This window comes from Sceloporus occidentalis, unplaced genomic scaffold (assembly GCF_023333645.1).
Source record: "Sceloporus occidentalis isolate IW3139 unplaced genomic scaffold, rSceOcc1.0.p SCAF_4, whole genome shotgun sequence".
Classification (NCBI taxonomy): Eukaryota; Metazoa; Chordata; class Lepidosauria; order Squamata; family Phrynosomatidae; genus Sceloporus; species Sceloporus occidentalis.
In genome coordinates, this window is record NW_028316984.1 from 80,609,863 (window position 1) to 80,624,025 (window position 14,163).

Genomic DNA, 14,163 nt, shown 5'->3' on the forward strand with positions numbered 1-14,163 from the left:
AAAACTCCCAGGACCACTTCAAAAATCATTAGAAAAAGGTTTTCAGCCACCACATCCTCAAAACACTTGCACTGATGAAATTAAGCCAAATAATACTGGGCGGGGGTGGGGGTGGGGTCAGAAACAGAAAAAAATAAAAATAAAACAATCCAAACTCCCTGAAAAGTGACTAGGAGTAACACAGTATTACTTCTGATTGCTCAAAGTGGCACTACAGTGGCATAAGGTAGCCCTCTTTATTTGCACAGTTATGAGTTCAGTCTTTGCATTGTTTACAACAAATCAGAATGAAAAGAACAATATAATTCAGAACAAAAAGATAGATATCATTCAAGACCTTACCAAAAAGGAGGTAAAAACCTCAGAAGCAGCAAAGTAGGGGGTCCTAGAGATCCTGCAAGACACCCTGAAGAAGAAGGACAAAGTGCTGATGAAGATACCTGAAAGAGTTCTCCTTAAAGGCGAAGAGGAAGAGACCTTTTGGATGAAACCTCATGCAATATTGACAGAAGACACAGTTAAAAAGCTCATTGCAAAACTCAAGGTGGTAAACTTTAAGAATGATATTAGAAAGCCATACATATATGCAGACATAATCCAAACAGATGGGAAAAAACATCATTTATTTGTGTGATATGTTCTGGAAAGCTCTAAAATATCTTGAGAAAAATTCCCAGCCAGGCATACTCATCCATGAATTGTCTCACTTCCTGGGTATCAGAGACATCACCTTTGAAGAGAACACCCTTTATGTTGGCTGCAAAGGTTCCCTAGTAAAAGGCAGTTCTGAAAACCCTTCTCCTCCTCTTAAAACAGACTACTGGGAGAGAGCCCTTATGAAAACTTTCCTAAATGCCAGCAACATTGAACATGAATTTGTGCTCACCTTCAACCACAGAAGAAGTTATGAGGGTGGCAAGTACTCTTGTTGCGGGAAAACCAAAAGGCATTCTGTGTGTGAATCTTCTGTGCCTGACCACTTCCACACTTGCACCTTTGATAAAACGTGAGTACATTTTGATCCTAGTGATGTCATGTTGTTGTGAGGCCTTTTATGCCACTTGGAATATAAACCAAGGATGATTCCGCCTACTTCCATCCCTCACCAAATGCATCAAACACACCCTCTATTCCTACAATAGGCCATACTCATGTCCTCAATAGCTGCCTTGAGTTCCAGCTTTGAGGGGGGAAAGTGAGATAGTGTATAAGTAAAGCTGTCCTTGGCTTTCTGTAGTACTAAGCATGTGGTGGGGCCCGGCCAGGAGGAAGCCCTGGAAAAGCTGGTGGATTGGATGAATGACAGGGAAGATTTATATTAAAGTATAACTCATTAAAAAAAATTAGGAAGGAATGGTCCAGAGTATATAATTAAAAAAAAGAAAGAAAGAAATTGGGTACAGTAGCTGTACTATAGAGGATGTGCTTGTAAGCATAGAATGAAGAACAAGCCATAAAAGAAAATCAATATTTGCATTAATCATAAGCATTGGGGATAAGATGTTAAATTAAATGGAGTAAGTGGGAATATAAACCTAGATGGAGTCACATGGATATGTATGATTATAAGAAAGTCATAAGGATAACTATGTTTGGGCCCATATTGACATGAAGGAAGTTAGAATGAATGTAACTTCTACCTTCACAGATGTGGCTGGTGAGGACGTGGGAGAGAGCCTTCTCATGGCTGCCCCCAGACTGTGGAACTCCCTGCCACAGAAAGTTAGGTAGGCCCCTTCCTTGCTCTCTTTCAACTAGCAGCTGAAGACATTTTTATTTAGGTAGGCATTTGGTGGCTGAATTTTACTTGTGCTGGTTTTAACTGTGTTTTAATTTATGGTTGAATATTAATAATGTTTAATAATTTTTAAACTTATTAACATTTTTACTTCTGTCTTTTTAAATTACTGTAACCCCACCTTGAATCCCATTGTGGGAGAAAGGCAGAATATACATCCTTGAAATAAAGGTAGAAGTATGTGATAGAGAAGGTGTAAGTAAGTATTTAAGATGATATTTGAACTATGACAGGAATGAATAATTAAGGTTGAAAGAGATACTGAAGAAAGAGTTGGAGGGAAAGTACAGAATGTAGAAGGAATTAAGTGATAAGTTTGAAATAGATGGGTATTAGAAGAGAAAAATTTGAATGGAAGGTCTGTCAGTGTCTAATTTATAAGTGGTGGTAAGTTTTATATGATTTTGCATGTTTTGCATATTTGTATGTGGTTTGATATGTTTTTATATGCTTAATAAAGATCTTTTTTAAAACCCACTTTCTCTGCTTTTAGGTGGGAAACAGAGATACTTCTGAAAAAATTACATCAAAGATCAAAGGCTATAGCACACAACCTAAAGGAGTCCCACAAAACTATAGAAGGCATGCGTAAATCTCTCAGAAAAAAAACAAGGGAACAGCCAAAAATTTCCTACTGGAGTATCTCATTGGTTTGGGAAGGGCAGGGGTACTGTTGCCATTCCCCATGGGGGGCCTGACTGGGAGTGAAGTTGCCAGTGATTCTACTAGCATCTCCAAACATTTAAAAAGCCCAAACTGTGATTTCCGGTTGGTAATGGCACCTCATCGAGTAGGCACCTCTGACTAGGCTGGTCAGAGATGGATTGGACATCACGGTTTGGGGTGTGTTTGAAGTGGTCTTCGGCGCACAAAAGTTACTCCTTTGGCATGGGGAGTCCAGAGGTGACCCGACTGAGGTTTGTATCCTGGGTTCCTACCCCCTTAGGACCCTGAGCTTTATGCCTGAAGAGTGAGGGGGCTAGGATCAGTTGGAACCAAAGGGCAGTCCACGGGCGCACTGTATCCCCAGGATACGGCAGAGGCGCCACCCAAAACTGAATCAATAATATGTTCTACCAATAAAACCTCTCTATCAGTTCAGGAAAATAATACTTTCACAATTAGCTTTAATTTAACCTGCATTTAATTTAAGTCTTTATCTGTCACCTTCAAACATGTAAAATCTGTGGCCATGATCCAAACCCATGGGACTTCCCCCTATTCACTTTCTGTTACATCTTATAGAAATAACTTTGACTAAAAATTATTTTAAATTTGGTAACCAATTCTACTGGCAAACCTCTGGGGGATGCAATGGGTTGTAAGTTTGCCCCTGAGTTGGCTAACTTATACATGGACCATTTTGAACATACCTATATATTCAGTAATGAGTTATTTTCCCCCCATATAAATACATGGAAGAGATTCTTAGATGATATTTTTTGTATATGAGTGGGATCTGAGCCTCCTCTTAAAGAGTTTCTGGCTTTTCTTAATGGTATCCATGAAAATATTAAATTTGATATGATATACAATTCGTGCACAGTGAATTTTCTAGACATAAATATTCATATAGAAAGGAGCTGATTTGTAATGAACTTATATAGAAAACCAAAGGAAGTTAATTCATTTTTAAGATATGACAGCTATTATCCAATGCCTCTTAAAAATAACCTTCCTTATTCACAATTCTTATGCATTAGATGAAATTGCAATACACTGGAAGGCTTTGAAAGGGAATCAAACATTACAAGCCTCCAGTTTTTGGAAAAAGGTTATCCCTTGAAGGTCATTAAAGAGGCACAAGACAAAGTTCGTAAGTTGGATCGAAAGAAATTTCTGTTTGATTCTAGACCCAAAAGGGTACCGGATAGAGTGGTCATACCACTCACTTTTAATACACACTCACAGAGGGTCAAAAAAAGCATTATGAAACATTGGTACCTGCTGGAAAATATATACGGATACAAAAACAAACCAATGTTTGCTTACAGACTTTTTCAAAACATCATGAATATATTAGTACAGGCAGACTTTGATTATCCAGTTATACAAAACAGCCTGACTGTCAAGGAACATTAAATCTGTGGACATTGTTCAGTATGTAGACACAGCAGCAATTTGAAATGTTTTATAAATAATGCTGATGATAAAAGTTATGAAATATATAATTTTTTTACATGAGCAAGTAAAAATGTCATATACATAATTCAATGCCCTTGCAAATTAATTTATGTGGGTATGACCAGCAGAGAGATAAGGACTCAAGTTATTGAACACAGAAGCTGTATCAAAAATTGTACATTAGAAGCTCCATTGGTAAAACATTTTCTAGAGGAACATCATACTTTTGATTCATTCAAATTCTGATGCATAGATGGGTTATCTAATATTAAAAACATAAAACAATTACAAGTATTGGAACTCAAATGGATTCACCATTTGAAATCTGAATCCCCGGTGGGCTTAAATGAAAATGTGAATTGGTTAGTTTGAGTTTTTTCATAACCTTTACCTAAGTTCTTTTTGTTTTGGCAGGATGGCTCCCATAATTGGTTTTGCTGGTTATACAAGAGACTCTGTTAATAGGAGAAGAATTCCTTTAAATTTTGATACTTGGATAGGACATCAGTTACTACGAACATAACACAACTAGAAATATTGGAACTCAAATGGATTCATAGTTAGAGAGCTGAATACCCGGCGGTTTTACATGTGAGATGGTTGGTTTAAGTTTTTTATTGCTCTTCTACACCCTAGGTTTTCCCTAGGTTCTTCTTCTTTATTTTTGAGTCTTGGCAGGACGGTTCTCATTACCAGTTCAGCTGGTTATATAAGACACTCTGAGAGCAGGATAAGATCATTGCTATTTTTGAATTGAGCGCAGTCACATTGTGAGTTGAGGAGTTGATATATTAGGTATATATATTTTGAATGCTGGCAGGCCACTGAGGAAGATTGTAGTTGAAACGTGTCTGGCCTTGAGTTTTTATCATTACTTTATCATTTTATTTTCTGCATTTGCATAATTTTCAGTGGGTTATTTTTACCCGTTTAGATATTTTACTGGCTTTTTTCTTCCAGGGTTCAGTTACTCTGGCCTTGAATTTAGAAATTTTTATTATCATTGCATATTTACTTTTTGCATTTGCATACTTTTTAGTGGGGTATTTATACCCTTTTAGAAATGATACTGGCTTTTCTGCTCCAGGGTTTAGTTTTTCTCTTATTTCTTTATACAATTGCCTTCTTGTAATTGGAAATGGGATACAATTTATCCTGGCTATCACATTCTTTGTTAGAACCCTTCGGTTTGGTTTATCTCAGTGTTTACTGACAGCTCACACTATCATATCAATTTTTGAGCAGCTAGCTAAAATTAGTAGCCACATTGGAAAGTTAGAACATATGTTTGAAGAATTCATGAACAAGCACAAGGAAGAACTGGAAAAAAAACCCTGGCCCTCAGAGAGGCACCTTATCCTAACTTTGAAGGCATAGCCTCTGGAAGAAGAAAAAATCTTGGAAAACCCACAAGAGACCCAGTTGATAAATATACGAAGGAAAAGAATCACTCTCAACTAAAGTTCTCTAAACAACAAAGAACTTCACTGCAACATTCTACACAGACTCTGTCACAAAACAAAGTTATGCTACTAATTACAGCCAATAAGTATATCCAAAGACGATAGAGCTGAGCTCACTAAAATTAATAAGGTTTGCACTCAGCGAGATCATGAGAGTCAATATTTCTGCTATTGACATGATAGATGTGGATTGGTTTCCATACATAAGAGGTCAAAAAAGAATTCTACTAACTTTCCAAACCGCTACTATTCCAACGATGCTGTTCAAAATAAAAAACTTTCTTGTCTCCCTATTATTAATGCCTGTCAGGGTCTTTAAAGATCCAGTGCAGCATCCACTTATTTGGTACAATAAAAAGGATCCCCTTTCACCACCTACACAAGACTTTAATATAGCATGCTCCCCAGCTGACAACATTCACCATTTAACATCCTTAGAAAGGACCTCCAATAATGGGGAATATGGATTCTTTTGAAGCTAAAGGAGATTGTATTGTATTATTTTAATAATGTAATTCTGCTTCGATCCTTGGAAAAAGCGGGAAATATAAATTTAAATTATTATTATTATTATTATTATTTGGAAAATGACATCCAACAGCTAAATTTTATTCAATTAGATATAAACAAGCTAAAAACTTTAAAGACCCTGAGTTGTTCAGCTGAACTTAGCACAAGACCTTTATGTTATCTGTGGCAACCTCTCAGGGTGGATAGACACAGAAAAAATTCTATAAGGGACCATGACACCTTTTGTCAAAGATAGTCCATAGAATCATATGATTCTATGATTCGAAGGCGGGATACAAACGGGCAGGGGAAGACGTCTTGGAGGTGTATTCTGCTGAATACGGAGCCTCCAGACCGCCTGCCCCGGGGGCGTGGCTCAGGAGATGGGGCTTCCACATGGGGGGCAGTGAAGACGCCTCACCTGGGGCCGTTTCTGACCCGCAGTTTCCAAACCGCCACCTCGGAGGACGCTGCAAAGAGAGAGGCAGCTTCCTCACGGGCGGCCAAAAACGGGGCTTTTTTTTTCCTTTGCCGGCTGACGGATGCGCAGCTGCGCAGCTGCAGCACTAAGCAGCGGCGGCAGAAAGCCTATGGGCACATTTAAAGTGCCCAAGCCCCTTTAAAACTTTTTTCCCCGCTCTGCCCAAGAACAATGGTGGTCTCCTGCCAGCTGGTGATCAGCTGGTGTCGGCATCCTTGCCCGCTTGCACTTTGCCAGTGTCACCAGCATCATGGATGCCTCCTCTCCTTTGGTCCCCGCGCTCCTGCTGAATCTGCAATGCACAGCCACAGCTGTCGCCGCTGCCACCGCTGTCCCCCTGCCATCCCCCATCACCTCCCTTGTACATATGTAAATATTTACAGTTTTAGCGGTTTTTATTGTTAGGTGAAAATGGCACAGGAATGTGTGTAGGGGCTCACTTTAAAGTCCAAACTTTCCAAGCAGCGCATGCGTACATGTTGCTCTAGGGTTAGGGTTAGGGTTAGGGTTACGAGTCTTAAAATGCGCTGCAGCTGTGCTGCAGCTTCCACACCTGCATGGCAGCTGACGCTGCAATTAAAGCCTGACTGAAAACTGCGCATGTTCCAGGACCCCGACTCATTATGCGACGCAGCAGACACGGAGCTTTTAAATGGGCAACTTAAATTAGCGGCGTAGCAATTCTGGCGTACCGGGCAGCAGCTTACAGACGGAGCTGCGCAGCTGCGCATCAAACGGAAAAGAAGCGGAGAAAAGCAGCACCTTTTTAATGCCGCCTCTTCCCGCTTGGGGCGTGCGGGGGGCGTGTTCATGGCAGCATTCAGGTAAGGCCCGTCTGAAGGCTCTACCTTCATGACGTCATGAATACACCCCTTTTTGCCCGTCTGTATCCCGCCAATGACACCTTTTTGTCAAAGATAGCCCATAATAATGAAATGAATGGTAAACATCTAAACGAACAAGAGGAGGTCATTGAAACAAGTCAGAGTCCTATAATGATAGCCATGGAGTCAGAACACAAGCTGGAATTATCCTCTTGCTCAGATGCTATAAATGATGAACAACTGACCAACATGGCAATACTAGTTACAGATTCCAGCTAACTCCTTCTAGACCACCTAATACCCTCCATGCCCCAATTGGAGCCCTTACTTCCCCTGATTTCTTACACGCCACTGATATCGGACCAGATGGGAAATCTGCCATCCTTACAAGAGCAACTCAGACAACTAGAACATCTATCGAGCACGGAAAATATAAGATCAGAAGACAGTGTGACAAAGGCCGCCTCTTCCCTTACCATATGACGGGATCCAGTCCAGCATGGTCACCAACTTAATATTCTTAGCTGGAACATTTCTGGATGATGCAACCAATTTCAAGATCACTCCTTTGTTAACTTTATAACTAATGCTGATATTCTCCTCCTGTAAGAAACATGATATACTGAAAACCTATGGTTAAACAACTATCTCATATTCTATAAATGCCTTACACAGCAATAAGAAAGGTAGAACACATGGCGATTTAGCAATCTTAATCAACACAAAATTACAGGCTAGAATTATTAATATATCCTTTTTACCACCACTAGCTATGGCAGTCCTAGTTATCTGCAGAGGGCATTCCATATTAGTTATTAATGTATACCTCCCTCCCCATCAAACAAAAGTGCAAGTAAAGCAGCATTGGTTAGGTCTAGAGGAATATTTAGACCAACTAATTACTCAGAACCCCAAAGCTGCACTTCTCATGGGGGGTGACTTCAATGCCTGGATGGGACCAAATGATACAGTCCTGTTCTCTTATATGTATAAAACATCGGCCATAGTTGCTGAACCTCATCTTATTTCATCCCGATCCTCTAAAGACATGGGCATTAATTATGCTGGAACCCTGTTAGCAAGTTCAACTAATAAATATAATTTGGCTCCTTAAATGGTAACGTAGATGGAGATATCCCAGGAGAATTTACCCACCTAACGTCTAAAGGAGCCACGACTATTGATTATTTTTTGGCCTTGCAAGACATTCTGGAGTTAAGAGCTGAATTAAGAGTTAAGGGCCAGTTTGGTAGCAATCACCTACCTCTGATGGCACATTTGAAACACAGAGATGCCTTTCTACACACAAATAAAACCGGTTCTTATAGAAACGACACCCAAGACTAGGGCCTATTCTATTTTCAATCTTGGGTGACCATCTAAGAGAAAAGGTCATGCAATCTGAATCTCTCTTGGAAACCCGTAACATTCTTCTAACAACATATAATATTGGAGAGGTGATAGAAAAATACCAAAAACGAATATCCTCCCTGCAAATGACATTGCTTGATAATGAAGCATACAGACCTCAAATTTCAAATCATATGCCCAAACCTTGGTTTGACCAAGAATGTATAAATATGAAAAACCTACTTGTCAAATGCTATAAGATGTATAACATGTCCTCTATTCCAGAAGAGTGTTATTTACTTAAAAAAAAACAAGTCTAAGACTCTAACTAAAACAAAAAAGGAACAAGCTCTAAAGATAACTTGGCACCATTTAATCTGTGCCTGTAAATCTCATGACTCTTCTGCTTTTTGGAAAATAATAACAGGTAATATGAAAAAATCTAACCTAAGAGCAGACTGCCATATTTCAGCAACATCATGGGAATTATTCTTTTATAGGATATTCACAAAAGAGCAAATTAGAACATTAATGATAACATACCTCAGTGGCCACCTGTTACAGAGTCAGAGATTCTGAAATTAATTGCAGCAGGATGTGACAATATCCCCCCAGAATTCTTAAAGAAGAATTAAAAATGGTGGTCACAATCCAGGTAAACACCTGTTTACCTGGATTGACTGAACATCTGTCTTCCCTAAAGACTGGGCAGCCGCCATTGTGATCCCTATCTATAAGAAAAGTGACCACTCGGACCCTTTCTAATTATAGGCCAACTAATTATAGGCCAGTTAGTTTACTGAGTGTAATTAGTAAATTATGCGCCAGACATTTGCATTTTAAGTTACAGGATTGGCTTGAGTAAGGAAACATCCTGCTGGAGGAATAAGCTGGCTTTTTACCTGGTTGCTCAACATTGGAGCAGGGACTTATTTTGAAATATCTGATTGAGAAATACAAGGCCTCATATACAGGTGAACTCTATGCAGCGTTTATTGATTTTAAATCTGCTTTTGATTTCATAGATAGAGATTTATTATGGAAAAAATTGCAAGACCTATCTATAGATAAAAAGCTGCTAATACTCATTCAGGGCCTGTATTCACACACAAGCCTTAGAGTTAAATACAGTAACAAAAGCTACCTCACTAATGCTATCTATACCCATAGAGGTATTAAACAAGGCTGTCTATTAGCCCCTCTATTATTTAACTTGTACATTAACTCTTTAATCATTTTTTTTAAAGGGGGAATCTTTCCATTCGCCTCAGTTGGCTCATCACCCCATATCTATTTTGCTTTATGCAGATGATGCTGTTTTATTATCTTATACAGAAATTGGCCTGAGAAGACTACTTAGACAATTAGCTGCCATACTGCCATAATGAAGCTTTAACACCAAATTACAATAAAACCAAGATATTAGTCTTCTCTAACAAGAAAACTACTCATAAATGGCAAATAAACGGTGTAGCAATAGGACAGGTAAACAGCTTTAAATACCTAGGAGTAGTCTTTCAGGCATCAGGTTATGGAAACTCCAGGCAGAAATGGCAATTAATAATGCATATAGGAACATGACAGCACTAAAGAGTTGTTTCTATACCAAAGGACACTATATACCAGCTGCTATACAAGTTTTTGAAGCCAAAATCATCACACATTTATTATTTGGAGCTCACATTTTTACATATAATAACTTTGATAAATTAGAGATAATACAGACCAAATTCTTAAGAGGTATATTTTCAGTACCATGCTCAGTGTTAAATGCAGCAATCTGCCTTGAGGTGGGTCTGATCACCATCAAAGCACAAGCTTGGATTCTGGCTTAAACTTATATTTGCTCCATGCAGGTTAGCTCCTTTAGTTTTATTAGATAGCTATTCCTCCTCTTGGAAATTGATGATAAATAGTATCTTGAGCAAAAGTGGATTCTCACAAAATACCCTTAAAGAAATGAGCCATGAAAGGGCAAGACTAGCCTTTAAACAACGGATATGGGACATAGAACTACAGATTCACAGGGGCAAAATCAGGAATATCCCAGTCTTGGGACGTTTGGAAAAGACCTTTACTAGGCCACTTTACCTAACCAAACTAACAATGCCCAAATTTAGGGTGGTCTTTACCACAGTCCACCTTAATGTTCTCCCCTCTGCAGTCCTGGACGGGAAGTATAAGAACCTCCCTTATGAGAACCGGACTTGCTTATGCTCCAACACCTCAGTTGAATCACTCCAGCATATTATACTGTATTGTCCATTCTACCAAGGTGTGCGCTCCTCTTTAATTTATCCAATTTTACAAAATTATCCAGGTCGAACAGCTAATCACTATTTGATTTTATTGCTCAAAGATATAGATCCACTAATTACTGAGAATATGGCCTGATTCCATGCAGCAGTTATTACTACACGCAAAAAAAAAAAAATCATTAAGGGTCAGAATCAATGATAATAGTTGGAAATGAGGTGTTAGAAGACTGCTTCCTTTATGGTGGTGTGTAATGTTCCTTTTACTTACATATTCTTGTTTTAATCTGATTTTACTTAGATATATTATTTTTATACAAGTGTTCTATTAATATCCATACAACTTTGTGATATTTTTGGTCAAACACCATAAAGAAAGACTGATTGATTGATTGAACATAAATTTATATTTTCAAGAAAATATGAACAAAGAAGTACCCATTGCAGTTGTTTGGGATTCATCAAAGGCTGTTATTAAGGGAGTTTTTATGAAGAAAAGTGTGGAGCTGAAAAATAAGAAACTTCAGATGGATAAAGTAATGGAAGAAATGTAAAAAAGAGAAAATCAATTAAAAATGAACCCTAGAGATAAAAAAATAAATCAAGAAATACAAATATTACAAAAACAAATATCACAAATAACATTAGAAGAAATACAAAAGAAGATTAAATTTGCAAAGCAAAAATATTTTGAGTCTGCAAATAAACCAGGTAGGCTGTTGGCATATCAGTTGAGGAAAAAGAGAAGAAAAAGACAAATTAGAAAACTTAAATGTGAGGGGGAAATAATAAAAGACCCAAGAAAGATTAAGAAAATATTTAAAGATTTTTATTCTAACCTGTACAGTGAGACAAAAACACAAATGAGTGACCTAGAGAGGAATTTAAAAGCGGTTGATCTGCTCAAAGTAGAAGAGAAACAGAGAATTACATAAGCCAATAGAAGAGATATTATGGGTGATTCAAAGAGGCAAATCTGGGAAGGCTCCAGGTCCGGACAGGTTCCTCATGGAGTATTACAAAGTATTCTCAAAACAATTAACCATTACATATGGTGATGAATGAAATTCTTAATAGGAATCTACTGGAATCTGGGAGACAGGCCAACATTACACTTATTCCCAAAGAAGATAAAGATCTACAAAGGCCAGAAAACTACAGACCAATATCCCTGCTGAAACTATTTGTTTCTATTTTGGCCAAGAGAAAGAGATACAAGATTGGATACATGGAGATCAAAATAATTTTTTTGCCATATCAATTAATCAAGAACAATATTTGAAATGTTTTAAACTTAATAGTACCACGAAAAAAATTATGACAAAAAACTTTTGCTAATATTTCTTGATGCAGAAAAAGCTTTTGATAAGGTCAATTGGACGTTTTTGATGAAAACTTTGAATGAAATTAACACAGGAGAGAATTTTATAAATTGGATGGAAAAAATTTATGCAGCACAAAAAGGAAAGTTAATTATTAATGGAGAAAAGACAGCAATGTTTAACATTCAAAAAGTAGTAAAGCAAGGTTTGCCACTGTCTCCTTTATTATTTCTAGTAATTATGGAAGTTCTCCTTATTCAACTCAGAGAAAATAAACAGATAGGAGTTAAAATTAAAAGCTGGGAGTATAAAACAAAGGCTTTTGCAGATGACTTATTAATAACTCTTGGTAACCTAACAGAAAATATAGATTGGTTATTTAAAAAATTAAAGGAGTGTGGAAAATACTCAGGCTTTCAAGAGAATAAATAAAAGACTAAAATGTTGGCAATGAATATGTTTGAAGAAGAAAATTTGGAATTGGAGTGAAATTGCAAATTGGGATATCAAATTGTGAGGAAAGGGCCCAAACAGACAGGCCAAAACAAAGCTGCTTCAGTTCACTTTGGAGGTATGCTGTTTAAATGCAAAGTGACCCTAAGAGGCCAGAAGCCATGCCAAAGCCATGCTCCAGTCCTAAGGACAGGAGCACAGCTTTGGTACAGCTTCTGGCCTCTTAAGATGTATGTATTTAAACAGCATGCCTCCAAAGTGACCTGAAGCAGCTTTATTTTGGCCTGTCTGTTCGGGCCCAAAGTTAAATATTTAGTCATTTATTCAAGAACATTTATGAAAAAAAGCCTGGGCCAATATTTAAAAAGATCTTAAAAGATGGACTAAACTAGAGCTCTCATGGTTTGGTAGCATATCTACGATTAAAATAGTGGTGCTTCCTAAGATGGTTTTTTTATTCCAAAATCTCCCAATTATAGTTAACGTATCCCATTTTTAAATTGGAACAAAGAAATCTCTACATTTATCTGGAGGGCCAAAAAACCCAAGAATCAAATTGAAGTTACTGCACGATGTGAAAAAGGGGAGGATGACATGCTTTACCCGACTTCAAGTTGTATTACTATGCTCAACCCTAACTTGGCTTTTAGACTAGATACGACCAAAGATTATCAATTTAGAAGGAGCTGGTTTAATATATGGCTTACACGGATACTTGTTCTATGATAAAATCAAGATACATAAAGAATTCAGCAACCACTTCATAAGGAAATCATTTTACCATGTGTGGTGGAAAGTGAAAGAAAAATGGTTCACTAAACTTCCACTGTGGGTATCAATTAATGAAGCCTTCTTCAAAAATGAGAAACTGCCTTGTGAAAAATGACTTATGAAGATATAACTACAGTAGAAAATAAACAAAGAAGACTAAAAATGGAAGAAGAATTGTTGAAAGAAGGATATAATTGCAACTGGTTCTTGTATAGGAGATTAAATGAATGCTTTGGACAAAGTATGAAATTGATTGGAATAGAAAAAGGTGAGGAAGAATTTGAGAAATTTATAAAGCAAGAAAGTAATCATGAAATTTCCAAAATTTATCAATTGCTTTTAAAACAAGAATTAGAAGAAGAAACAATTGAAACCTGTATGAGACATGCACAAAGAAATGGAAATACTAGCAGGAAAATACTGAGACAAGACATGCACAAAGAAATGGAAATACTAGCAGGAAAAATTGAAAAAATTAATAGAGAAGTAGACGAGGTAAAAACTGTGATCGCTGGAGTAACATCCAAAACAAACACTTTAGAAACCAAAATAGAAATATTGGAAGTGAAGTTAAACCAGAGTGAACAAACAATTACCCTATTGGAGAATAGATATAGGGAAAAAAGCATCAAATTGAGAGGAGTCCCTGAGGAAGTTGAGGAAAAACTTCCGGCTAGAATTATCCCACACATAGCAAAATACATAGACGTGCCAGAAGACTTCTTGGATGCACAGACTGAAAAAGTTTTTAGAATAAATTCTAGAATAGCAAAACAAAGGAAAATTCCGAGGGACATCTTGATCAGTTTTAC

At 37.5% G+C, this 14,163-nt stretch overlaps 1 pseudogene; it reads left to right on the forward strand.

Annotated features, from left to right (window-relative positions):
• The first annotated feature begins 250 nt into the window (after positions 1–250).
• On the forward strand, positions 251–4,350 carry LOC149314082 (uncharacterized; annotated as a pseudogene).
• Positions 4,351–14,163: the final 9,813 nt, after the last annotated feature.